Here is a 27,802-nt window from a genome sequence, read left to right on the forward strand (position 1 = left end):
GGATGATGGTAAACCATTGGCATTATCTGTATATCATTATGTACTCTATATTTCTTATTCTGATTGTCTTGTCATTAACTTCCTCGTTTTACCTCTTTCTTCTCCCAGGACATGGAGGCCTTCTTTCTCTCTATTCAAATACTGATTTAATTTTTCCATGTTTAAAGAAAAATTGCTGAATTCTAACTACATACAGTCATCCCTCAGTATCTGCAGGGGATTGCTACCTAAATCCCCAGATGCTCAATCCCTTAAATAAAATTGTTCATAGTTTGCATATAACCCACATAAACCCTGCTGTATACTTGAAATCACCTCTTGATTTCTTATAATTTCTAATACAACATAAATGCTATGTAAGTTGTTACTGGAGCACAGCAAATTCAAGTTTGCTTTTTGGAACTTTGTGGAACTTTACATTCAGTATTTTGGATCTGTGTTTGGTTGAATCCACAAATGCAGACCCCGTGGATTCATAGCGCTGACTGTACCATGAACCATACTGGTCACTAGGACCACAGAAATATACAGGACATAGCCCTTCTCTCCAATAAGCTCCAGTCAGTAGAAGAAGCAGACATATATGTGTAGCACCAGTAAGACATTGTAGTAAGCACAGAACAAAAAATATAAGGTTCTGTGTTATTGTGGACAGAGACTTGTTATAATGAGGATCAAGGTGGGCAAGGCAGGCTTTTTAGTGGAGGTTATGCTGCAGCCAAACCATCTCCTTTACCTCTCTGTCTCTTTTGTTGCATTCCATTCCAAAAGCCAAATGGATGAAACCCTCAGAAGATAATGTTGATCTGTCATCAAATTTTCTTTCCCTGCTGAGAGAAGCTTCCTTTGAGGAGCTAGTCTTTGCTAGGTAATCCCATTAACAGAAAAGCCTGCATTTCAAATCAATCAGCGAATACAAAACACAAAATAGCTTTGTTAGAAATCTCTCAGGTTCTATCATTTACAGCAGTTTATGGCTGAACTGCCTTTATCTTTAAGCAACAAAAAATGTTGAAGGTATTTTAATTTCTGAGGACTAGACTCAAACCCAAGATATGGTGATCGACTCAGACTTCTTTATGAACTTAGAAAATGTAGGATTTTGACTGTTTTGAAACATCCTTGTGAATTACAGAGATAAGATTGAAAATAAAAATCATGTAAATTCTCTGTTAAGAATAAATTCTGTGTTTTTTGAAACCTATAAAATATTCTGGCTTATGTTAAAATGCAGAGGATCCTCTCCTATAAAGAACCAAACTTAGAGCAACTGATTTTTAGCTTAGGTTTTAAAGGGTGAAAGAGGAAAGTTAGAAAGACAAGAAGCCTAGAGCCAGTTTTGTGTCGAAAAAATATTTGAAAGAATCAAAATCTTTTATTTTTGCTCCATGACTTAATAATTAAATCGTACTTTTCTTTTTCCAAAACAAAGTGAGAAACGATGATTGCAATAGTTAAATAAGTAATTTTTTCTTTAAAAATGTTATAACACCTTTAGGATCAAATTACTTTCAAAATTAACTTGATTTCTTTCTGAATGAGAAATACCACTTGAAAATGAAAATCTTGCATTCTAGAGAGCATTATAAACAAGGGAGCAAAACTGTAGTGTTTTAAAGCATTCTGGAATAAATAACAATTTTTTTTATTTGGGCACATCACTAATAGCCAATAACATTTGAAAGATTTTGAGGTGATCTGGTTTGCATTAAACATATTTAAACACTTTTAAGTGCATCATGAATTAAGTCAAGCTTTACCTCAAACAGATGCTAAAAATATCAAAATTTATAGAGTTTTCCTGTATTTAAGATCATGATTATCTAACAACCACTTAGCTTTTGTTTTTCCACAGAGCACAATGAGATGAACTGGAAAAAATGGAGGAGAATGGTCGGTCTGCGAAAGACATGTAAAATGCCAAGTCTCTGGACAAACCTGAGTGGTGAGCACATCATAGGAGTCTGTAGATTGCATCCAGGCTATGCGTGGGTGCTTTCCATTCGGAAAATGCAGTATCTTCTGTGCACACATGTCACAAATGTGAGGATAAATGTGTTTTGTACATTGTGTTTTACCTCTTAACTTGGTTTCATCGGGCTTCTATGAAATGCCACACACTGTGCTTTCCCAAAATTGGAGAAGACAGCATCCTTGCTTAGAACACCAACAGCATGTAATTTTTTGTGATTTTTTATGGTTATATTTCTTCAAATGCTGTTTATTTGCATGATACAGATTTTCATAGGAACTTCCACTTTGTCAACCTGATAAATCACATTTCTTCAAAAAAAAAAAACTTTCTTCTAAACATATGCTAGCTTTTGAATAGTTTTTAACAACTGATTTTGGGATTGAAACAAGTAGTTTTTGTAAATGTTACTCATAAAAATGGATCTGAAATAGAGTGTGAGAATCATAACTGTATATGAATAAGGGATTTTTTTGTATTGGTAAATATATCTTATTCAATCCTCTGATAAGCTAAATTTCATTATTTTAAATAATTAAGAAGTAATCTGATTAAAAAGTACTGAAGCAAGAAACAAGATTTTTTATAATTTCATAAGAGCTATGCAAAATCTTCCTGATTTCATTCGTTCTCTGTAAAACACATGTAACTATAGTTATATAGTTATATATGTATATAGTTAGTACTATTTGTATACCCACGTGGATGGAGCTGTTACTCCAATCACTCAGAATTAATTTTTGCTCAGGATGCCTATCAGCAGGCATTTACTACATGTTTTGTTAATTGATTCAGGTATTGCTAATCAGTTCACTGATTTACAAGTTAGGAAAGACAAAGTCAAGTTGCTTAAATCATTTAACAAACAATCTTGTTTCTTAAAAATGTATCACTTTTATTATCATAGCTGTACATATACTGTATACAGATATGTTAGTAGTATAGAATCTATTACTATATGAGTAATCTAATAGATATATTATCATGTCATGTCAAAGATGATTATAAAGCGATGTTGCTCTTTTTATCAATGGGGGGAAAAAGTCCTGGCTGAATATTGTAGAAAACAAAGCTTGTATTACAGAGTGCATTTTAAAAATATGTATTAGGTTTCACATCCAGATTTTGAGCAATGAAAAAGAATAAAAATTAATGTCTCTAAATGTGCCAGAAAGAAGATGAACATCTTCTTTGATATGAAACAATTTTACATTTTTCTTTAGAACTACACACATTTTGCATTATTTATAGCTGCCTGTATGTTAATTTCTACATCTCAATTGCTAATGTGATTTATAATATGTATTTGCTTTTTTCTAACATTTTTATTGATTTATAATCAATTTACATTGCATCAAATTCCAGTGTAGAATCCAGTTTTTGAATTATACATGAACATATATATATTCATTGTCACTTTTTTTCTCTGTGAGCTACCATAAGATCTTGCATATATTCCCCTGTGATATACAGTATAATCATGTTTGTCTAGTCTACAATTTTGAAATCCCGTCTATCCTTTCCCACCCTCTGCCCCCTTGGCAACCACAAGTTTGTATTCTATGTCTATGTGTCTATTTCTGTTTTGTATTTATGCTTTGTTTGTTTGATTCTTTGCTTGTTTGTTTGTTTTAGATTCCACATATAAGCAATCTCGTATGGTATTTTTCTTTCTCTTTCTGGCTTCTTCACTTAGAATGACATTCTCCAGGAGTATCCACATTGCTGCAAATGGTGTTATGTTGTTTGTTTTTATGGCTGAGTAGTATTCCATTATATAAATATACCACATCTTCTTTATCCAGTCATCCGCTGATGGACATTTAGGCTGTCTCCATGTCTTGGCTATTGTAAATAGTGCTGCTATGAACATTGGGGTGCAGGTGTCATCTTGAAGTAGGGTTCCTTCAGGATACATGCCCAGGAGTGGGATTCCTGGGTCATATGGTAAGTCTATTCTGAGTCTTTTGAGGAATTTCCATACTGTTTTTCACAGTGGCTGTACCAAACTGCATTCCCACCATCAGTGTAGGAGGGTTGCCCTTTCTCCACAGCCTCTCCAGCATTTGTCATTTGTTGATTTTTGAATGATGGCCATTCTGACTGGTGTGAGGTGTTACCTCATTGTAGTTTTGATTTGCATTTCTCTGATAATTAGTGATATTGAGCATTTTTCCATGTGCCTATTGATCATTTGTATTTATTCCTTGGAGAATTGCTTGTTTAGGTCTTTTGCCCATTTTTGTATATGCATTTTTAAAAAGCTCCAGCTTACTTGAAATAATACTTAACTTTTAAATTTTCTTCATGTACATACTAACAAGTCTCAGTCAGACTCACTGTTGGAGTGGTACCTGTTGGTCCAGCTGTGCAGAAATGCTGGAGAGAGTTTGCCTTTTCAGTTTAGATGGTAGTTATACTTTTAATAATAAAACATAAAAAATAATGAGCTAATTTCTGATTGAGGAGGGTGAAAACAGGAAAGTGTACACAGTTGAGACTCCACCCTGAAACAGCTGTGCTTCCACTTGGAGATTAGGTTGGAACAGAGGGGAACACAAGGTCTTCTGTGCTATTAAGCTAAAGTAATGCGAAACACAGAATTTCACCTTTCATTCTAAATATTCTCATCTAAATTTGTGGATTTACTGGAATTAATTTTATTTGACACTGTATATGTAATAATTTGCAAAATCTATTTCTACTTACTTTGGCCTTTCTGCCTAGGAAAATAGCAGAAGCCTTTTGTCGTATATTGTTTCCTATTATCTGCACAATTTTGATGAGGTCAGACGGTTTTACATAGAGTCGTGTTGTTCTTCACTGGTGAGCGATTTGACAGTGTGTGTCATTGTTTTGTCACTGCTGCCATTGTATTCTTCTCAATTATTTGAACATCCTGTTCTTCTCGCTGATTAGGACGCTGGAAAGGAACAGTGTGTGTTTCCACTGCCTGAACACCAGGACCACCTTCAGACCTCACAAATGAAGTTTGAAGATTTTCCAAAAGACCTCAGAAAACTAAAGAAAGACCTGAGAGGTAATGTACAGTCTTAAAGAAACTCATGATTGTTATTTATGCTTTTTCAGTGAGAGGACAGACTTCTGTCACATCATTGTTAAAAGATAAATAATCCCCCCACCCCGCCCTTGGTGCCCCTGCCCAGGATCTTGTGGCTTGTGAACTTGCCTGGGAAGAAAATATTTTCTTTCACATATTTGATCAAAAAACACATGCATGTGTAATGCTTTATTGTTAGTTGAGAAGCGTTATATCAAACCATTTTGAAGGGAGTTTGAAATTCTTTGAATTTGTAAATTCAAAGTAATATATAAAAGCAAATTATTTATGATTTTTTTGTGTGTGAAAAAAATCTGTTTCATCCCCTCCCGCCTTTTGATGAAGTACAGTTGACTTACACTATTTTATTAGTTTCAGGTGCACAACTTAGTGATTCAGTTTTTTCACATCTGACAGACCGTACAAAGTTATTACAGTGTTACTGACTATATTCTCTATGCTGTGCCTTACATCCCTGTGACTTACTTATTTTATAACTGGCAGTTTGTACCTCCTAATTTCCTTCATTTTTTTTACTCATCCCTTTAATGTTCTTAACATGAGACTTCTTGTTATGGAGTTGAGACACCTCACCTACCTATTTAATCCTCTTTCTAACTATTTAAGTACAGAAAGGAAGTGAGTAAGTTTATGTGAGATTTTCATTTCATGTCTCACTTGATAAGAAGAGGCTTGGTTACTGCTGCCCAGAAACAAAAAAAAATGATAAAAAATTTTAAGAGAGTCAGTATCAGTGCTGAAGTGTTTATTCAAAGATATTGATCTATACTCAAATTTACAGAGTTGTTATATTCCAGTTAGAGATGTTTTTATATGGATTTAAATCAAAATAGTAACATTATATAGTCTGCTTGTAGTTTGTAAACACTCAGCATTTATTATAGGCCTGATGCAGTATAGGTATTTGCTAGGTGCTGTGGGTACCCAAGGATGCAGCCATAGCTGTCCAGGGAGGGTGTAGACTTCTCATCAAGATGCTCCACCTTAGAGCCTCTAATATGAGTGCTCATTGAGCCCTAGAATGACTGCCTTGTTTTTTAAAGAATAACAATTAAAACTAAATTATGTTTATGTAATGCTATGTTACTATGCATTTAAGTATGATTTCTTACAGCAATACAAAACCTTAACCATTCATGTATAATATTTATCATATCTCAAAATTTTGCCAGTTATCTTGAGTTGCTTATGAAATTCCTCTCTCTCTCCCTCTCTCTCTGTTCCCCAACCCCTGCTTCAGACGTAGTGCTGGACATTTCTGGGGTATCTGGAAAATATTTAACACTTAATCAATTCAGCCTTGCAAAGCAGGATTTCATTGACAAATGATTTTCTAAACAAGTGTCATGGTGAGCTCATTAACAGGGGATTTATGTTTACTTTGGTTGGTGCTGCACTTTGGAACGTTACCTCATTTACTTTCCATATCTACATGCTTTCTTGCTATAGTTACATAAGGTCATGAAAATGCTCACATTTCTAACTCTCAAGACTCAGAGCTAAAAATGGAGAACTAACAGCCACTGGGGAAAGGATGTGGAAAGGACGAGTAGGCAGCACCGATGAGAGCTATTTCCTCCTGCACGTCTGTCTTCTCGAGCAATGATCGCTTATTGAAGGAGCATCTTAGCAATTTCTGAGCACCTCAGAGGGTTAAGAAGGTGATGATCTTAGCCCCAAGGGTTTATACTTTATATTGGGATAAGAAGAACTTTTCTGAATGGTCCGTTCCCTCAACTAGCACCTGTTACATGTACCCAGCACCACATTTCTCAAGTTTGTCCATAGGCTGTTACAATTTGGTGCCCTAGAAATGGGGGATTTCATGGCAAAATGAGTATGAGAACTGCTGGGCTAAGATAAGCTTGAAAGCATTTCCAGGGCCCTCTGGACAAAGGGCGGCAGCAGTTCCCAGCCCACTTGACCATAGGGCACTTTTCCCAGTGTCTGGTAGGTGCTGTAGTCGGAGGAACTCACTTCAAGAAATGCAGGCCTGCTGCCCTGTGAGTAACAGAAGCATGGTGTGTGCCTCAGAGGGGCTTACAGTAATGGTGGGGAAATGAAACTAGGTCATGAAATAGTCTCATTACATGTTACTGTTCTTGTAAAATGAGATCAGCTTGAATGGCTGTTGACAAGGCTGTCAAACTCTGAGTGATCTTTTAAAAACTGACAAAATTCAGAACAAATTAGGCCTTTTATTTTTTGCTTTTCCAAATTTTTTTTCATAAAAATAAGATGTTTTGTGACACAAGTAAGGAAATCTTGTGATCTGGAATTTAAATTCTATTTCTAGGAAGGATCTAGCATGAAGGCAGCATTCCATATCAACAAGGTGTAGAATAATACTGCCTCATGTCCCTTTATGGAATGAGATGGGTATAAATATACATTGATTTGACTAAATAGGAGTCAAATAGGAGGTTATTTTGGATACAATTACTTTAAATTAATATCTACCTTGATAAATGTACCCTAATAATGATCCCTTTTGAGTGACCAATTTAGGTAATTCATTTCAGAAGATTCAAATAGCCTGTACACTTTTTTTTTCAGAAGCAACATTTTTAAAGAAGACAGAAAATTAGATGATATATGTAGAGAACTTATCCCAATAGTTTCCATATAATAACTATCTCAAAGACATTGGCTATTTATAATAAGGAAAATAGAATAAAGAGTGTAATTAGTTTGATAAAGACAGATAAGCTGTCAGCCCCAAGTCACCCATCTTTTGGCTCTGTCACTATTTTTGCTTCCAGTCTTAATTTCTATTTCTAACAAAAGATCGAGAAATAATGTGTCATGGCTCAGACATTTTAATAAGACAACTGAATCTCATTTTAGAATTTTTTAAGTGCTTCCACTGTGTTTGTTATGTATATTGTTGCCACGCTATCTCCAGCTCCCCTGGGAGCTCCCTGGCTTTCCGAGCTCAGTGACATGTAGTTGGTTTACCAGCCTAGTCATCTTGTGCCTCTTCTGACTGTGAGTAGCTCTTCTTGATGCCGTCATGCCCCATGATGCCTTCTGTTCCCGTTCCTTTCTTGGGTAGAAATCATTCCACTTGCCACATGACTTAACATGAACAAAGCATTGAGTAATTAAGTTACTAGAACTGGACATAAATGTTCTCATGCACATCCTTTCCTGTATCCTCTGCCCTCCCGCACCTTCAGTATCTGACTTGAAAATATTTAAAATTCATTACCTATATCTTCAAGTTGAATAATGTCTTTGTACAGACATACACAGGAAAAATCAGCCCATAGACTTATTTGTATTGATTTGTACTTGTTTGGAACACTTACATTTATAATTGTAGATTTCTGATTTTATTTATTTTTGTTTGAGAAAAGAAAAAATGTTATAAACTTAATTCCAATACAACCAGTAGCTTTTTTTGAAATAACTTTATTATGAGTAGCTTGAATTGAGTCCCCCAAGCGGAGGAGGGGGGCTTGGAGGGAGCCCTCCCAGAGTCCAAGGTCCCAAATGCCTGCTCAGGGCCAGCCTGACAATTCATATATATTGGATATTTTATCTCTAGTTTCCTACATACCAAGGTAATAAAAACAACTTACTGGCCTTATTTTTAAGTGGTGAAAATTCAACAGTATATTTTTATATAAATTCAATATATTTAAATTAGTATTTAATATATTTAAATTATTGTTTAAATAGATTAAATTTATATGAATATATAACTACATTTATATTGATATGTTTAAATTAGCATATATTAGTATACACTATATACGTATTAGTTTTATATATTATACCATAGCTTTATATATGTGTGTGTGTATATATATATATATATATATATATATATATATATATATATATGTATATATATATATATATACAGAGTAAATTACCTGAGGGCGAGAAGGCCTTCTATACCCAGGGCTTTACATCTTGGGACATTTGCCAAAGCCTTAGACAGAAGCAGAATGGGGACAGCACACCAATGTCTACTTGTCATCCTCTGAATAAACTTTAACAGGAAACTACCTAAAGGAAAAAGTTTTAAGGAATCACTGTTGCCAAGAAGCACATGAAAGGATGCTCAACACCATCAGACATCATGCAGGGAAATGGAAATCAAACCCGTAACGATGTAACTGCACAGCCACTAGGACAGCTCTAATCCAAAGAACAGACAGTAACCACTGTTCACAAGGACGTGGAGAAACTAAACTCATCTACTGCCGGTGGGAATGCGAAACGGGGCAGCTACTGTGGAAAACAGGCAGCTTCTCTAAAAACTAAACACAGAGTTATGATACGATCCAGCAATTCCACTCCTAGGTATATAACTAAGAGAAGTGAATTATTATGTTCATATAAAAACTTGTTCAGTGAACATTCAAAGTAGTTATTCATAATAGTTAAAAGCAGAAACAATTCAAACATCTACCAACCGATGAGTGGATAAATAGAATGTGAAGTATCTCTGCAGTGGAATATTATTCAGCTACAAAAAGGAATGAAATATGGACATGTTACAGCACAGATGAATCTTAAACACATTATACTACGTGAAAGAAGATGGACATAAAATAAAGGGCCACATATTATGATTCCTTTTATATGAAATGTTTGGACTATGCAAATACACAAATCTTTTTATATGAAAAATTTAGAATACAGACAGAAAATAAATTAGTTGACAGCAGCTGGGGACATGGAGAATGAGTTGTGACTGTTTATGGGCACAGAGTTTCCTTCTCTAGATGATGAAAATACTCTGGAATTACTGGTAATGGGTGTACAACTTTGGAATTATACTAAAAACCATTGAATTGAACAATTTAAAAGAATAAATTTTGTTGTTTGTGAATTGTATCTTAAAAAGGCTGTTAGAAAAAGAATCAACATTATTTCAATTTCATTCCTTTTAGTAAGATAAGTATTCTTCTATATTGTAGAGATTCTGATAACCATGCAGCTATATATATATATATATTTTTAAGTTAAGGTAAAAGATACTTTTTTTTTTAACTGTTGGAAGCCATTCTTCTGTTGTAGATGTTAAAAAGAAAAAAGCAGAAGAAAAAAACAGAAACAAAAACCAAAAACAGGATAAATACCAAGGGTAACTGGCCTCTGGTATCTGCAAACAATAATATTAGATCATTCTAATAGGCTATTTCTTCCCTACCATGGATCTAATCGCTATAATTATACTATTTTGAGACAACAAAGGGGTGGTACTTTATCATGCATTCTCTGCTAATGTGTGGTATCTTAAGGACCTTGAAGCCATGTAGTTAATGAAAATCTGACTGCTTCCTCAGATCATCACTATAGAATGATTTTTAGGAAATCCTTAGGAGCGCCTAGAAGGGTATTACCTGTATTTTATATTTCCCAAAGTGCCTAGCACAACACTGGATATGCTTACGATATTCACTGGAAATTGCTGACTGAAAAAACTACAAAGTAAAAAGTGTAAGTAGACGTCTCACTTGCCCTCCCTTCTGGTGGCCTAACACCTCACTCATGACACGAGGAATGTGGTAACAGCCAAGCTTCCATTTCACTGTTCACGTGGACCAGGGTCTACCAGGTGCCCAGCACCACCACAGACACCAGGCCCCCAACTTCTAAGGGGCGCTGACCACTATCCTCTCACTCACTGTGCTACGGGCAACGGGATCAGCAAAGTCATCCCCAGACTGTAAACTTCCAAGCTCTAGCAAGCTACAGAACAGCTCTTCTCATTATCAACCTTGACAAAGGGTAAAGGTGGGAAATAAATGCTGTGTTCTGTAGAATGGCCGCCCCATCAGATATGGAAATGTGCAAGTTAGCATGGGCCATTGGTGCTGCTCTGGAAGTGGGTGCATTAATGGATGGTTTTTAACATGGATGGATGAACAATGGAGAGACACTGAGATACAGATGAGTACATCTGCTCGGGGACAGAACTAAGAAACAGATGTACACACATACCACATACACACACAGAGGGAGAGAGGTGATGATTAAACAAATGTGATAAAACATTATCAGGTAGGGAAGTGGGTAAAAGGTAAATGAGCATCTTTATATTATTCTCACAACTTTTCTATGAGTTGAAATCAAAAGAAGGAGGAGAAAATAAAGTGTCAAGCATTGGTCAGCCAAAACCACTATGATTTTCAGGAGGGCGGAAACCAGGCAGGAGTGAGGGAAAGGAAGCTCTGTGAGATGCCCTTTCCAGAAGCCCAGAACAGAAGGGCTCCAAGTAGGAGAGAAAAGAAAAAGAGGAACACCTGGTATAACTAAAAGAAAGGCAGAAGGAGTAACAAACGCAAAAGGGACGACATGGCAGGAAAGAGCTGGACGTCTGTGAAGCAACGTGTACTTATGCACCAAGTGCATTAAACAGCCTGGTCCCTGTCATACTCATGTTGACTTTGTCTATGGAGCACGTATCACACTGCACAGCTGCTTGGTAACAATGAGTGTTTACCTACAATACGGAGAGCTCTCTGAAAGTGCGTCCATCAATGTTCTGATGATAAACTAAAAAAAAAAAAAGGGAAAACAGTATTTGGTGTTGAGTTGTAACTGTAATTTTGAAAAGTCAGCCTGCCCCACCTGCACATCCTACACAGGCTACAGAAGAGCCGTTATAAGCAAAGCTCAACTGTTCTGCTGGAGGTTAGCTTATGACAGCCTTGGAGGACACCTAAATTCCACCAGAATGACAAGACACCGAACTTCCCCACCTGATAAAAACCTACAGAACAATGAGAAGACAATACACATTAAGAAGGAAGGAAGGAATCCAAAGGAGAGACACATGGTGGAAAATGTGGAAGTCTATCCTCAAAACTATCACTAGACAAAAGCAAGCTCACAGGAGAGCAAGAGGTGGGGAACGGAGGGAACGACACCTAGTCCAGCACTGTCCACACAGTGGGACGATAAGGGAAGTTTACTCAGGCTCCCTCCAAAGGAGAGCTCAATTACTATCCCCAACTCAGTGACCGAATGACTCACAGGTACCATAATATAAAACGTGAAAGCACAGCTGTGATTGTCACAATCTCTTTGCTTTGGGTGCTTTCTGACAAATGGAATTATAGACGCTAATAACACAGCTCAAAAGGCCACGTATGCTCAATACAGTGGATAACTGGAGGAGCAGCATCACTGGACAAGCAGCAAGACTTCAGAGACTCAGGACTGTGGAACAGGACCGCTGACAAGCTTCTGGCCCAGTTTTCATGCTGTTGACATGCTCAGAACACTGATACTGAAGAGCTGCTTTTTCTCACTGGTCATGAGGCCGGCAGACTGTCGACAAACTATATTACAGGAAGTCTTTTCCAAGTACAATAGCTGAGTTTAGAGAAATAGGATTTGATGTACGCAAATCTGTAAAATGTTACTTGTAACGTTAGAGCCCTAGTATTTATTTGTGAAGATCTCATATGCCACAACGTATGGCTTCGCCTTTCATCCTTTGACAGAGGCAACACAGGAAAGGGAAGGCTGTCATTACCTCAGAAAATTCTGGTGAAAATGGGAGAACCTTTGTTTCACACAGCTCCAAAAAATGGGTAACGCCTTCTTTGGTCAGGACTTTGTTTCCACTTTCAAACATTCTTTTATAAATACACAGATGCCAGGATGGGTGGAAGAGCCAGCAACTCGTGGAAATAAACACGCAGCACTGACATTTGCTTCTCACACTGTGTCCCTCCACAGGGACGATATATTCATAAACAATCACACGCACAAACGTTAATTTCCCCACACCGCTACAAACTTGAGTTTCTTTTTAATCACATCCAAGAGTGTCTAATTACTGAGGAACCAAAATAACTTCAGTATTCCATTTTCAGATAGTTTTATTTAGAAAGACTGCAAGCAGATGCTACGGCAGCTACAGGGTACAAGAATTAAATGTTACCTCACACATGGGGGCTGGAACCTTAGATCTGGGGTGGTTTCAGTCCACTTTTCTCTCACCTTACTTCCATTTGTTTCTCATACACAAACCTGACACTCTCCTTTGCTGAACACCCTTGAGTGGCTTCTCAAAACCCATAACAGAATCAGAACAAGGCAGGAACTGACCTTGACAATTGTCCCAGCCTTACACACCCAACCCCACACCACTATCCTGTGCCTCCCTGGTCTGCTCCTGTGGTCCCATCTCAGGGCTCCTGCACCCATAAACCCCTCCTCAACTTCCACATCATTCCTCAGGCAGGCCCTTCCTGCCTGCCCTCTCCAGGGCATGGCCTTGCTCCCTGGACAGTCCATTTCAGCCTCTTGTATGGGACTTATGATCAAAACTATTGGTTCATGGAAAACAAATCAAGTGCAGAACAGCACATCTGTCTCACCACTTTAGCCCAGTGCTTAGGATGCTCTGGACACTAAAGTCAGTACCTATTAAATAAATACACAAATGAGTGAGGAACAAAAAATGAAATCAATATGCACTTTAGAGATACTTTAATTCTTTTGAAATATTCTTTAATTCTATTTTTGAAAATATAGCAGTTTTTTTCCAGCTCTCCCATTCTATAAATAAATCGATCCATTTGTGTGTGCGTAATTTATAGCAAGATGCCTGTTCAGTTCTTTGGCAATGGTTAATTTTTCAAAATCTGTCACTGCTATTTGATTTGGTTTGCCAAGAGTTGAGGGCAAAACATGGTAATAAGAGAATCATTTTAATAGTAAATGCATAAGTGAAGTCACAACAGGATTGAATTAAATTCTAGCCCCAGGTGGGACTGTAGATTCTTACAGTCTAAGAAAAACCCCAGTATATCAGAAAACAAGTACAGCAATCAGCTAGTAAAGCTCAGTCCCTAAGGGCTCAAACTGTTAAAGCTGTAATTACCTAAAGCAGGCCCTACAACTCACTTACCTAGGTTAATCTCATGTGTAAACACGATCATGAAGCACTTTATCATTCATGTGAATACAAGACACCGTCAGCCTGCATTTAGCTGTTCCACTGACCTAAACTTAATTTCATAAAATAATTTTATGAAGCTCTCTGGGCTTCATTTAATTTCTCCTAAAATACTCACATAATACTGTACTGATTAAGGACCCAAAACCAAATTTAAAACAATACCTTGGAATTTTTTCTTCCAAAGAAGTCCAACCTACAGAGCAATAACTGAAACCCCAAGAAAGTAACTTGAACAATGAAACACAGATATGGAGAATAAGAATGGAAAGCAGTTAAAATATAAAATACCAGAGAGTTCTTATTAAAAATGTATAATATGCCATCACTAAAACATTACCAAAGAGTCCTTATCCCTTAAGGCTATATACTGAAATAATTTCAGATGAAATGATGTTCTGTCTAGCAATGTGCCTCAAAATCATTCGAAGCAGGTTACGTATAAGGCAGAGGCTGGCCACAAGCCGCTCACTGTGGAAGCTGGGTGATGAAGGTTCATCATACAAACTCGTCTTCTGTAAATGTCTGAAATTTTCTATAATCAAACGTTTATAAAATTACCATACCTCTAAATTATAGAAAACTCTGCAGCCACTTGATATTAAATTCTCAAGGACTATGTAAGGATACAGGTAAATGCATTTGGATACACCACTGAGTGAGAAAAAAAATACTACAATCAATCCACAAGGTATGTATCTGGAATGTCAACAGCTGGTTCTTAGTGGCGGCAAATTCATATATTCATACAACATTCTCCACAGTGAACGGGATTAGTTATAAAATCAAGGGGGAAAACTGGAAATGCTAGAAAAAATCAAAATGGAAGTATTACCATTTTCCTCTGACACTGCATATTCAAACAGATTGTTTAGCTTTGATAAAACTGGCTTTATAACATGTTTCTGAAAACAAAAGCAAAAAGCCATAAGAAATGAAAATTCACCTTTAAAAACTCAAAAGAATTTTTCATCTATTTATGTAACAGTAGCCCATCTGTTTCCCACCCCCACCTCCCCACTATGCATAAAAAGTATACAGAAAGTGCCTGACTGCCCAGTTTTTCAACTGTATAAATTCAGGTCTGTAAGACAGAGCATGGCAAAACTAACAAATATGACCCAGAACACAGTTACAGTCATGTCACAATTATGGCCTCAGCATAAAGGACATCATGCAATCCTCAACGGTCCCGGGAAACAGGCAGGGCTGATAATACCACTGCACCACAAGGAGGAAAAAATACTGAAACACTTTAGTCACTCAAGTCGTTCAGGGTCACACATTTAGAAGCAGAGCCACTCAGAGTTCAGTGCTCCTTACTCTTAGACTGTGCTGTAGATGCCAGAGGCCAATTTATACGTCCTTCCAACTAAAGGTAAATCAGAATTTCTGAACAGTGAGATCTTAACAGATCTATGGTTTAAGGAAAACTGTAAAATTCTCTGACTTTAGAAATGCTTTCTCTACTCCTCATCCAAGCATCTGCATATATATTTAGCACATGAGAGTAATTTCTTATTCCAGTCCACACAGCACTCAGTGTGCATTTGCACTGACACCTGACAATGACTCCATAGACGGCTGGCCCCAGAATGGCCTGCAGCTTACATACTGGGAACCCCTACACCAGGGCTTCCCCTGGGAACATGTAAAATATTCAAGTTCTCAGGTCCCGTCCCAGACCTACTGAATCAGAAACTTGGGGTACCAGACCCAGCAATTTATACTTAAGCCACCTGGGAGATTTTAAGCACTGTTACAGTTTGAGAACCACCGCACTGCATTAGGTAATCTTAAGAGATTCCTCTCAATTAAAAAACTCCATGATGCTAAAGAAACGAACTCAAATTCAACTGAAAATGATTTTTCAAGTTTCCATCCTCAGGATCAGGTATGCAAAGACAAAGAAACCCCCCCAAAAAAAAAAAAAGAAAGAAAAACTAAAAAGCAAAGCAAAGGAAAAACAAAATCAAAGGACTATTAATTAATTAATAACAATTTACCTCTGACTTCAAGTATTAATTTCCTAAGTGTGTATTTCTTTGGAGATTACTCATAACAGCAAGAAACTAAAAATCAACAAACACTTAAGAAGTAAATGTCAGGAAGATCGAATACAACAAATTCTCTGAATGATAATTAAAGTCAACTGAAAGTATTCTTTAATTTCCTGAGCTTATATTCAATTTTAAATTGTATCTATGCCAGGAAACAAAGTACACTTGTATTCTATTATGCTATATCCAGGCTGGTCTTTTTGTCTTTTTTAATTTTACAGAATGTTTGAAGAAAAGAAAATAAAAAACCTGTATCTACATAGGATTGTTAATATAGGAAAACACTTACCTGATTTCCTTCAAGAGTTTCCATAATTAAAATATAGTTTTCCCAAAACTTTAGAAGCTCATCTTTTTCCTTCTCAGACCACCAACACATATTTGGGCCTAATGTGGTTTAAAAAATTAGTTCCAGGATTTAGTTCCTAAAGTAGGAAACTTCATTAAGTTTCTAAATGACAGTAGTTCTAAAAATTATGCCACTATTACCAAATATTGTATTCTCTAATAATGGCGAGATTTAACCATGACTTTTGGTTCTACGTTCTTAAATGTCAGCAAGTATCTAAGGGTCACCAGACATCCAGAGAAGCCTCCAAAGATTGAGACTAAAACAAACAAACAAGGAAGTCCAGAAAAAACAAAACTATGCAGGAAAAAGAAAACCTAAACAAGAAAAAACTTTCACAAGTATTTTAAGGGGAGATAAAACAGTGTAGTTATGATATAAGAACAAGATACTATTAAAAAGAGGAGAATCCAAAAATGAAAAAGATCTCATGAGAACACAAACTGACAGCAAAAACAAGAAACTCAAATAAAGGACTGGAAATAAAGTTGCGGCAATCACCCAGGAAGTGGAGCAAAATGACAAAACCATAGAAAATCGGAGAGAAAAGATGCCTTGCAGACCAGTCCAGGTGGTCCAAAGTTCAAAAAGAGGACAGAAAGTGAACAGGGAGGAAGGAAAGCAAAGTCACTTGGGAAAATTTCCCAGAACCAAAGGACGTGATTTCCAGATGGAAGAGGCCCACCAAGTGCCCAGCACAGGGGTTTAAACAGGCCCATGCCAAAACTGGAACAGCGGGACCCCAGGGACACAGCCTCCACAATCTTCCATGGAGAAAACATCACATCTAAACAAACACGATTCAGGATGGTTCCAGACTTCTACCCAGTAACAACGGAAACTCTAGCAATGTTTTCCAAGCTAGACCTCTACTCCAATCAAACCTTCGATCAAATGATCAAATGTGAGAGCAAAACAAAGGCTCTAGATATGCTTGGTCTTGGCTCCCACTTGGGACATAAAAAGCCACATGAGAACAGGACTGCCATACCAACAAAGAGAAAAGGCTGGATAATCTATAGAAGTCTAAGCTTTTGGGGGTGCCCGTCAGAGAGCTGAGGTTGCAGTGCAACCAGGTGTTGTGAATTCCAAAGGGCAGGATGCGATGGTCGTTTAAAAAAAAAAAGGCAGTTAAGAAATAAAATAAAATTTTGACAAATGTTAAACAGTCAAGTGGTCCCAATGCCGAGAGATAAAATAGAAAACAAAACCCGGCTTAGCAATGGTCCAGGTATAGAACTTGTACATAATCATAATGATGATTAGTATGTTAAAGAATCTACCAGAAAAGAAAGACAACATGTATGAACAGATGGGGACTTTCAGGAGATGAAAACTATGTTTAAAAATTGTCAGATGGAAAGGAGAAAAATAAAAACATCAGAAATTAAGGATCCTTTGACAAAATTATCAGATAAGCAACATCTTAAAAAATTTTATCTCAGGAAATTACTGGAAAATGAACTACACCAAAACAAATAAGTAAACCAAAAAAGAAGAGATGAACTCAAGGAAACAAGAGCTCCAACACAGGACTCAGGTAAAGCGAATCCCCTGGATGATGGTGAAGGCAGATCTAAGAATGTCAGCTGTGCACCAGGCTAAGCTTATGAGGACAGCAGGAGAGACTTCTTTGGGAAAGTTTATAATGCCGGATGATCTGACTTTGTACAGGAAAGATTTAGACAACTAAGAATCTGGGGCTGAATTAGTGATAAGGATGGAGATAACCAAATTTTAAAATGACACAAATCTAGGAAAAACCTGCAGGAAGGAAAAAAAATCATCATAGTTTACTACATACATCATCTGTGAACAGTATTTTCATGGTCATAATTTTGTGAATGTTGAGCCCACACTTAACCAAAATAAGTATGACAAAGGATTTTATGATATAACTAGATTATTTCAAGATAGCAAATACCAAAATAATCAGCTAAAAGAGTAAAAGTGGTTGATCTCTCTGAAAGGAAGGAAACTAGGGGGGAGGGGCAAGCATGGAAAGACCATTATCTTTAAATGTGTAGAATGACTGACTCTTTAAAATAAATGCAAGTTTAACTTTGGTAATTTTAAAAATGTTTTCCAGTGACAACTCTCATTAGATGATTACCAACTTATGGACCATTAAAATACTACTATCTCATGTTTTAACTTACATAAAAATCTAATCTCACAACTTCAACCAAGCAAATATCCTTTACCAGTATAAATAATTACATAGCTACAGGTGAAAGACTAGAAAATTTACATCTACTGAGGCAGTTTTGAATCACTCATCCACTTTGGATTCTGACAGCTCAAAATGAACTTAAGATGACTTTCACATATTTCAGCTAAGAAACCAAACTGAAGGGCCTTGCTATTTCATCTGCTCTTGTTCTGCAATAAAGCGGTAGGAATTTACTCATACACAGGATCAAAATGTTAGAAAAAAATTAAAACTTCATTCTTTTCTTTTAAATGAATTGCAAAAATACCCTCAAAATGTCTACTTAAGGCACATATGCTGAACAAACCCTGTTTAGAGAACTACCAAGGGAAATTTCAAGAGTGTGATGGTTTCCAGGACAAAATCCTCCTAACACTCAGGAGTCAATTCATTGATCAGTACTTGCAAATAGTTTTTCTACCCCTCTGATGGGCTCTAACCCTTCATTAGAACGGACCTACCACGATATAGTAAAAATTTGGTCTGTAAAATCCTGCAGGGGCTCAGTCCCCTTCCTGAATTACTGCGTGGATGCAGTATGTCACTACTGTGGGTCAGAAAGGTGAGGAAATGCAGACTGCTCTTGGCTGCAGTGATTTGTTAGCACTTTGAAGAACAACATTGAGATGAGGTTACCCAGGTTTTTCGGACTTTCTGGGTACCATGAGAATAACCAAATTCTGTATGGATCGCGGAGATGACCCCGGGAACTGACTGTCGGAAGCAGAGGAACTCCCTCCCAGAAAGGCAGGGATGGGCACTTTGGGGATGGAGGGGCAAGTACCAGGTCGTTCCTGGGGGGCGCACGCGCACTGCGCCCCCAGCTCCGCCGACACCTCCACCGCCCGCTGCGGCAGGCAGCGCGCCCACTTGCGCATCAGGGCGTCCTCGGCCTGGGCCAGCCCTGCCTGCACGGTCCTACAGAAGAGCTCCGCGCCGGGCTCGGGCAGCAGCTTCTCGACCAGGGCGCTGAGCACCAGCAGCTGCGGCCCGACGCGGCCCGGCCCCGAGGGCGCCCCGGGCGCGACCAGCCCCTCCCCCACGTCCCGCAGCACCGCCCCGCCGCACTGGCCCAGGGCCGGCAGCAGCCGCCCGACCACCAGCGCGGCCGCGTCCCCGCCCAGCGCCAGGCAGAGGGCGGCCTGCGCCACCCGCTCCAGCAGCGCCGCGTCCTCGCGGGGCCGCAGGTAGGGCCCCACGGCCGCCAGCACCTCCATGGCCGCCTCGGAGGCCCCCTCGAGGCCGGGCGCCGGCCCCACGGCGACTAAGTCGCGCAGCGCCTCCTCGGCCAGCGCGGCCGCCAGCTGCGGGCCCCCGGCGAGGCGGGCGCACGAGCGCAGGGCCGTGCCCGCCGCCCTCAGCAGGCTCCGGCGCTGGCGGGCCGGGGAGCCGGAGTGCGGGGCGCCCGCGCAGGCTCCGCAGCAGCGGCACCAGGCACCTGGCCGCGACCTCGCGCGCCGCCTCCCCCGCTCGCCTCCTGGTCCTCGAGTCGCTGCAGAGGAAAGCGCAGCGTCTCCATGCGCTCCGCGGGAGCGTCCCCGCGGCACAGCGCCCCAAGCAGGACCCGGGGGTCCCGGCTCTGCGCGAGCAGCGTTCCCGCGAGCCGCCGAGGCCGGGCGCCCAAAGGAAGGCGTGCGCGTGCGCGGCTGGCCCGGGCGCGCGCTGGCAGGTAGGGAGCTTTGCTTCCTACCTTGGGCCTTGGCGCGCTTCTAACAGATTCCAATGGCAGTTCCTGCAGGCTGATCCGCTGGCTTCTCCCCCTTACTTTTTTTTTTTTTTACTTTAAAAAATTATGTTTTATTTTCAAGGCACAAGTTTACAAAAAGGCAATTATAAAGTGTTAGCACTTTAATCCAATGCCAGTGTGATACAAGCACTAAATCTGCTATTAGTCATAAATGTTCTCATTATTCATGGCAGACCGGTAGGCACTATACAGATAAATCAAATATCATTTATCTTGTTCCACTTCAATTCAGTAATGTTCTGACTTCACAAGTTCTCTTTCAGAAAGATAATTCTGAATTTAAATAAAAATTTTCATTTCCCTATCATGCCAAAATCCTTGAAGTTTTCTTGTGCTAAATGACAGAACATTAATTGTAGAGAATCAAGTACCCCATAAACTCCATTATGCCAACACTAATTAAAATTTCTAATTTAGGGTAAATTCAGATCAACTTCTTCAGAAATAGAGGTGTCTCTTGTTATTCAGCAAAACATGATGGAGACAGAGTAATTGGACCGACATCTAGACATCTAGACCCTTTAAATAACTAACTTTTAGATGCCCCAGTTTCCCACTTTATCATTAAGGAACAATATTCTCCCTCTTGACAAATTTGCAAGTCTGTTTTGAAAATGAACCATTCCCATAAACTGTGAAATTAAAATTCCTCAACTAACACAGCTTACAAAAGATAAATCTGTACCATGTATTGGTCACTTAGAAGTCAATGAAATCCACTTTCATTTTGTGCTTGGGGAAAATGATTTCAATAAAAAAGGAAATATACATGGGGACCAGCAAAAAGAAATAAACAAGTCCACTATTATATTCGGAAACTTCAACATCCCTCTTTCAGTAGGAATAATTTAGGAAGGAATGTAGAATTTAACAAAAGGATCTCACTGTATTACAATGCATCAAGCAATCTCACTGAAAGGGGTGGGGGAGATGCTGACCTAAGTAACTTGGGAAATAAACAGAATCTATAAAACTAAAGGCAAACGGAACTGCACATAAGCACTGTACTCCAGTTGATAAAGCTGTTTCGTGTTACAGTAGTTAATTCTGATACTGCTATACGTGTACACTGGAACTGAACTATTAGGTAAATGAATAGCAGTAGGTAGAAAGATTTCTCACTATTGGAGTGGAATTTCACAGATAAGCAAAGGAGGAGGCTACAGTGATCCATGTGGTAATGTATCAAAGTTGGAGACATCAATAAGAACTCACATTTTATTGGTTATAGAAAAATATGTGTGTGTGCCTAGGTTACTATACACACATGTATTTAACACTCTGTTCTCTGAAAGAGCCTAGAAGCAGTGACATCCCAGTAGCAACAAGAACATCTAAGGCCCAGATCTTGGTTTCAAATACCATTTTCCCAGCAAAAAGAACCAGGCTCCTTGCAGAAATGGCTGATTCTAGGGCTAGAGCAGAAAATATATAATGTGAGCTCTTATAGTGACAGAAGGCAAGTACTTAAGGAAGTACTTTTTTTTTTTAGTATTTTTTAAAATTGGATTATAGTCATTTTACAATGTTGTGTCAAATTCCAGTGTAGAGCACAATTTTTCAGTTATACATGAACATATATATATTCATTGTCCCTTTATTTTTTCCTGTGAGCTACCATAAGATCTTGTATATATTTCCCTGTACTATACAGTATAATCTTGTTTATCTATTCTGCATATGCCTGTTGAATCTACAGATTTTGAAATCCCAGTCTGTCCCTAACCACCCCCTGCCCCTTGGCAACCACAAGTCTGTATTCTATGTCTATGAGTCTGTTTCTGTTCTGTATTTATGCTTTGTTTGTTTGTTTGTTTTTTTAGATTCCACATATGAGCGATCTCATATGGTTTTTTTCTTTCTCTTTCTGGCTTACTTCACTTAGAATGACATTCTCCAGGAGCATCCATGTTGCTGCAAATGGAGTTATGTTGTCGGTTTTTATGGCTGAGTAGTATGTTTTGTGTATAGTATATATGTTAATCCCAAACTCCCGGTTTATCGCCACCCCCCCATACACTTTCCCCTTTGGTAAGCATACTTTGTTTTCTATGTTTCTGAGTTAAATTGTAGTTTGTAAAAAGGTTCATTTTTGTCATTTTTTGATATCACATATATGTGATATCATATGACATTTGTCTTTCTCTGTCAGATGTAATTCACTTAATATAATAATCTCTATGTCCATTCATGTTGCTTAAAATGGTATAATATTGTTTTAATGGCTGAGTAATATTTCATTGTATACATATATCACATCTTCTTTATCCAGTCATCTGCTCATGGACATTTATCTTGCTTCCATATCTTGGTTATTGTAAACACTGCTGCTAAGAACACTGGGATGCATGTATCAATTCATGTTATGGTTTTACCTAGATATATGCCCAAGAGTAGAATTACTCAATCATATGGTAACTCTGTTTTTAGTTTTTGGGGGACTCTCCACATTGGCTGCACCAGTTTACATTACCCCCAACAGTGTAGGAGGGTCCCTTTTTCTCCATAATCTCCCCAGCATTTATTCTTTGTGAACTTTTTAAGGATGGCCATTCTTCCTGATGTGAGGTGATACCTCATGTAGTTTTTATTTGCATTTCTGATCACTAGTAATGTTGAGCATCTTTTCATGTGCCTGTTGGCCATCTGTCTGTCTTCTTAGAGAAATGTCTCTTTAAGTCTTCTGCCCATTTTTTGATTGGGTTGGTTGTTTTCTTTTATATTAAGTTGTATGGGCTATTTGTATATTTTGGAACTTAATGCCTTGTCAGTCTCATCATTTGCAAATGCTTTTTCCCATTCTGTAGATTGTCTTTTTATTTTGTTTATGGAATCCTTTGCTCTACAGAAGCTTTTAAACTTAATTAGGTCCCAGTTGCTTATTTTTGCTTTTATTTCCATTACACTATGGAGCTGTTGGAAAAAATGTTGACACAATCCATAATTTTCAGTGCCTTGGCTTTTGCCTCTGGATACAAAAAAAGAAAAGGTCCTGACTGAGGACCATCACCAGGACACAGCCAGAAAGAACCAAATGTACAGCTGAGAGAACAGAACCAAATCCCGGGAAGAAGTACAAACATTTGAGACCCAAGCTAGACTTGGATCCTGCCCCAAATGCCAGAAATATGATCTGTGGCACACTGTATAATGAATAACTTGCTCAGTTCCTTATATGACTCTTCCTTCATAATCTGAATTTTGTGTATGCACGAAAATGTTCTTCGGTGACCCCCACATCTCACTTCTACCTTCCACAGGAGAGCCAGGTGGCTTTATTCTCCCAGTTGTGTCCCAGGGAAAGATAGACACTCCCAGAAAACTCCCAAGGACTGAACCTGATTTTTAATCTGGACATGGCTAGGTCTGGAGGGAGCAGAAGCAGGAACTGACAAGCCTTCCAGAACTGCGACCTCCCAGACTGGTCACACACGCATCCATGGACATGCGACCTTCCTCACACTCAGAGGGGAGACACAGTGGCAGATGATGACCCTTCCCAGGAGCTACCCATTCTCAAGCTTCAATCAGTTCAAGTTGCACCACTGGTAGCCACATTAAAGACTTTATTAAGGTTTTTGTTTAGTTTAGTTTTGTTTGTTTGTTTGTTTTTAGCTGTTCCTCTACTGTTTTCTATTAAATCTTCCAAAGCAGAAGGTTACTTCTGAAGAAAAATGAAGAAATTAGTTTTATATCAGCCGACTAAAGAGTGACTGAACTGTGCTGGCATATATGTCCACAAGCAGATTTGGAAAAAGTCATAGATTTATTTAAATAAAATGAAATATATTTTTAATTCTCATATAATTCAGTCATTCTTTCATTTGCATTTATACTGCATCTATTATGTAATGATAATTATACTTGGGGTACAGCAATAACAAATTGATTAAAAAAATCATGGAACTTCCAATTCAGTTAAGAATTAAACAATTCACAAAAGACTGTACTTTACATAGGAAATGTAATAAAATCTTGAAGGGAATGAAATAGGGATGTGGAGCAGCAAGGAGGCCTGTAGGGCTGGAGTAGCGTGAGGCCCGGCCAGGCTGTAGAGTTAGATCAGAGAGGTAACCACCTAACAGATGACATAGGACTCAAAACGCTGTGTGCATTTTGGCTTGATCTCTGAGAAGTGGAAAGCTATGGGCAGAGTGAGTTGAGAAGTGACCTGACTGGATCCCCTGGTGCTGGGTGGTAAACAGCCTGAAGGAGCGAGGGCAGGGGAAGGAGCATGGTTAGTGGCAACCACAGCCATCTTGTCAAGTGGTGGTGGTAACTCTGAGCAGGTAGAAAGAAGGAGACGAATGAGGGACATATTCTGAAACTGGGGATGGAGTTCAGTGATGGCAAGGAGATGAGGTGGAGACAGGGGAGAAGTCAAGAAAGACCATGAAACTGGGGCTTCAGCACCTGTCAGGATGGAGTTACTGTCACAAAAAGAAGGGGAGACAGAGGGAGAGCAGGTTCAGGGGAGACGTTTAATCTGTTTTTGGCATGCTAGGTGTTCACATGGAGATATTGTGGTGACAGCTGGAATAGAATAAATCTGGACTGTATGGAAATGTTTGGAATGAAGAAATTAATTTCAAGTCATGACAGTCTAGATGTCATGGATGCCACAAGTCTGGATGAGGTCAGCAAGGAGATGAGTTGCTGAGAAAGAAAACTGGTCCAAGAACTACTTCCTGGGTAAAAACTAATCCTAAAGTGTATAAAGAAAAGTAGAAACCATCAGTAGAGTCACAGAATGAAAGGCCAGTGAGTTCTAAAAATACAGAAAACAGCCACAAAAACAATTATAAAAATGGTAGAATGTATTGAACTGGAATCCACATGATGGAAGCATTTCAAAGAAAGAGAGAGATTGACTGTGTCAAATGAAGCCAATAAAGAAAAGTGAAGATTGAAAAATCTTTATTTTTCTGTGATAGAATTTTCCTAAAATGGGACTGTGAGGGAGACACAGTTCAGCACATTTGCACACACAAGAACCAAAGGATTGTGTATTTAAATGCTTGAACTTCTGGCAAGTAAATTATACCTCAAGAAATCTTGCAAAATAAAGGAGCATTTAACACATATCTACCTCATATAGCTACTCCCAGGTATTCATCACACAGAGTAAATGAAAACAAATATTTAAAAACAGACACATGTATAATAATTAAAAAAATATTTATTCATAACCGCACTCGAACTAACCCAAATATCTATTATTAAGAGAATGGATAAATATTTTGTGATATATTCTTACAAGGACAATTTTTTTTAGCCCTACAAACAGAATGAATGGAATATTCAAATAAAAACAAGTAATTCTGAAAAACATTATCTAGATCCAAAGAGACAGACATCAATGTGTATATTGTGATTTCTTTCATTTTTATCAAGTTCAGCCACCATCCAACTGATGGATACATGTTGTGAGAGTGTTTGTGTTTCAATAGGAATGTGACAGAGAGGTATTTTCTGTGTTAACAGATATGATAAAAAACATATTGTTCATACACTGAATTTCAGATATTGTTGAGGGTTAAGTTAAAGATTTCTGAAGCCATACACTTAACATTCACACATTTCACTACATTTTAATTTTATATACATATAAACACATAAAGAGTTAAGAAGAATTACCAGTAGCCAGTAATAGAGAGAATCACATTTTAGTTACAACCCTCCCCTCTGACACAGCCCCTCCCCTACACACTGGGTAACTGACCAGTCCAGGATGTCAGTTGCTGGTTGGGTTCCAAGTGGAATGTTGGGGTGTCCCCTGGGGCTTGCTGTCAGTGGTGGATCCACGGTAATTGGGCAGAGCCCTGAGTATATCGGTGCCATGGAGGGGCTGCTGTCCTCTGTGGAGCTTGGCTTTAGGCTGATCCTGAGAGAGGTGAGTGCAGACCTGGTGTTGCTGCTGCCCATTGGTCTGTGTTCTCAGTTCACTTTCCAGAGCCTTCAGTGGGAAACAGTGTTGAGTCTGCCTGTCCTCAGCTCATTGCTTGGTGTCTTATTTACTTTCAGACTTGTTCAGTCTGTTAGAAGTCACCATAAAGGTCACCATAAAAGTCACCAGAAAGGAAGACATGAAAAGCAGCTGGCAGAAACACTGGCTGCACAGATTGAGGAGAAATGCTACCTCATTGACAAGCTTTGTGCTGCTAAAAAAGAGTGTGCCAGGATGGAGACATCTGTAGAGAATGCCAGGCTAGAGAAGGAGCCAATAAACATACCCAGCCTCGCTGACGCTTTCAGAACAGTGATGAGCATCAACCTGAGTTTGAGGAAGGAAATCAATTCTCTGCTTCAAGAACTGAAGAAAGAGACATTCCTGCAGTCTATACAAGAAGAGATGGCAGAGATGCTAAAAGTGTTCAAGTTCCTGGAAGAGGTCATGAGAATCAGCACATCACAAGGGGCTTTTATAAACCAGCCAGGAGACCAGGTACCAAGCCCTGCTGGTCTATTTCCCAGGATTGGGCCCTCTTAGTAAAGCTGTGCTGTTCCCTCTCCTTCAGTTCAGGCCTCCCAAGCTACCAGGCTGCATTCACTCAGTAAGTCCGATCTCCACCTGCGCTGCACGTAGGCCAGTGGATGGAGGGGAAATCCCTCCTTTGGACCAGAGTTCCTCCAACTTTACCAGTGAGCACAGCAGTGAACTTTTTCATGGTCAGCTTCATCTAAAATGTACTGGAATTCCCAGAAAACACCAAGTAATGTGGGACTTCCTCAATATTCACAGAATGCTTGGATTGTCTCTAATTAGCAGTGAAAGAAATGTATTTAAGAGACTAATCTTTTACTCAGTTTCAACCTTCATTAAACCATATTCCTCAAGACAGTTTTGGTAATTATTATACATCAATTGTATAAGAGAACTGTATATATAGTTTTCTCTGTACAAATATTGCATTATAATTTCATAATATATGTAGTTTTTCAATATAAAACTTTAGTTGGCTATAGCATTTTTTCTAAAGTTAATTTCTTAAAAGTCATAAGTTGAAGTTAAACAAATGTTTATGCCTGAGTTTTGTAGTAAAAAAAAGACAACATCTTTTCAGATGGTAATAGTTTATTCTTATAAGAATTTTTATTTAATATTTATATTGTGCTATAACAATAGATATATTTCAAAATAAATTTGATAAATTTCATAGAAATTATTTCTTTTTCCTTCAATAATGCAGTAGTATGAGTTTTCTGACCAAGAAGAAATCCACCTGGACAATTTGTGGGAACCTCCACATACCTGCCCTTATCTCTCCCTTGCCATCTGGCATACAGTTTTCTTTTCATACATAATTAAGTCTTGGGTCCATAATAAGTATCATTATTCACAAATGATGTGCTCTCATTGCACAATGGGCACAAAGTGGTTTTTATTATGGTAGAAGGGAAGGAGCTCATAACACTTTGGTAACTGGAGGGAATCACATGAATAAATG

The 27,802-nt window shown here is 38.5% G+C and overlaps 1 long non-coding RNA gene across 2 annotated transcripts; it reads left to right on the forward strand.

The window, feature by feature from the left end:
• The first annotated feature begins 3,782 nt into the window (after nucleotides 1-3,782).
• On the forward strand, nucleotides 3,783-27,193 carry LOC140699210 (uncharacterized). Of its 2 annotated transcripts, XR_012077222.1 has the most exons (4): nucleotides 3,783-3,919; nucleotides 4,700-4,798; nucleotides 4,892-5,012; nucleotides 26,379-27,193. It is a non-coding gene; the product is annotated as an uncharacterized lncRNA (long non-coding RNA). The 2 variants fall into 2 exon arrangements; XR_012077221.1 differs by lacking the exon at nucleotides 26,379-27,193 and having other exon boundaries at nucleotides 4,892-5,325.
• Nucleotides 27,194-27,802: the final 609 nt, after the last annotated feature.

This window comes from Vicugna pacos, chromosome 11, assembly GCF_048564905.1.
Source record: "Vicugna pacos chromosome 11, VicPac4, whole genome shotgun sequence".
In the NCBI taxonomy this organism is placed as follows: Eukaryota; Metazoa; Chordata; class Mammalia; order Artiodactyla; family Camelidae; genus Vicugna; species Vicugna pacos.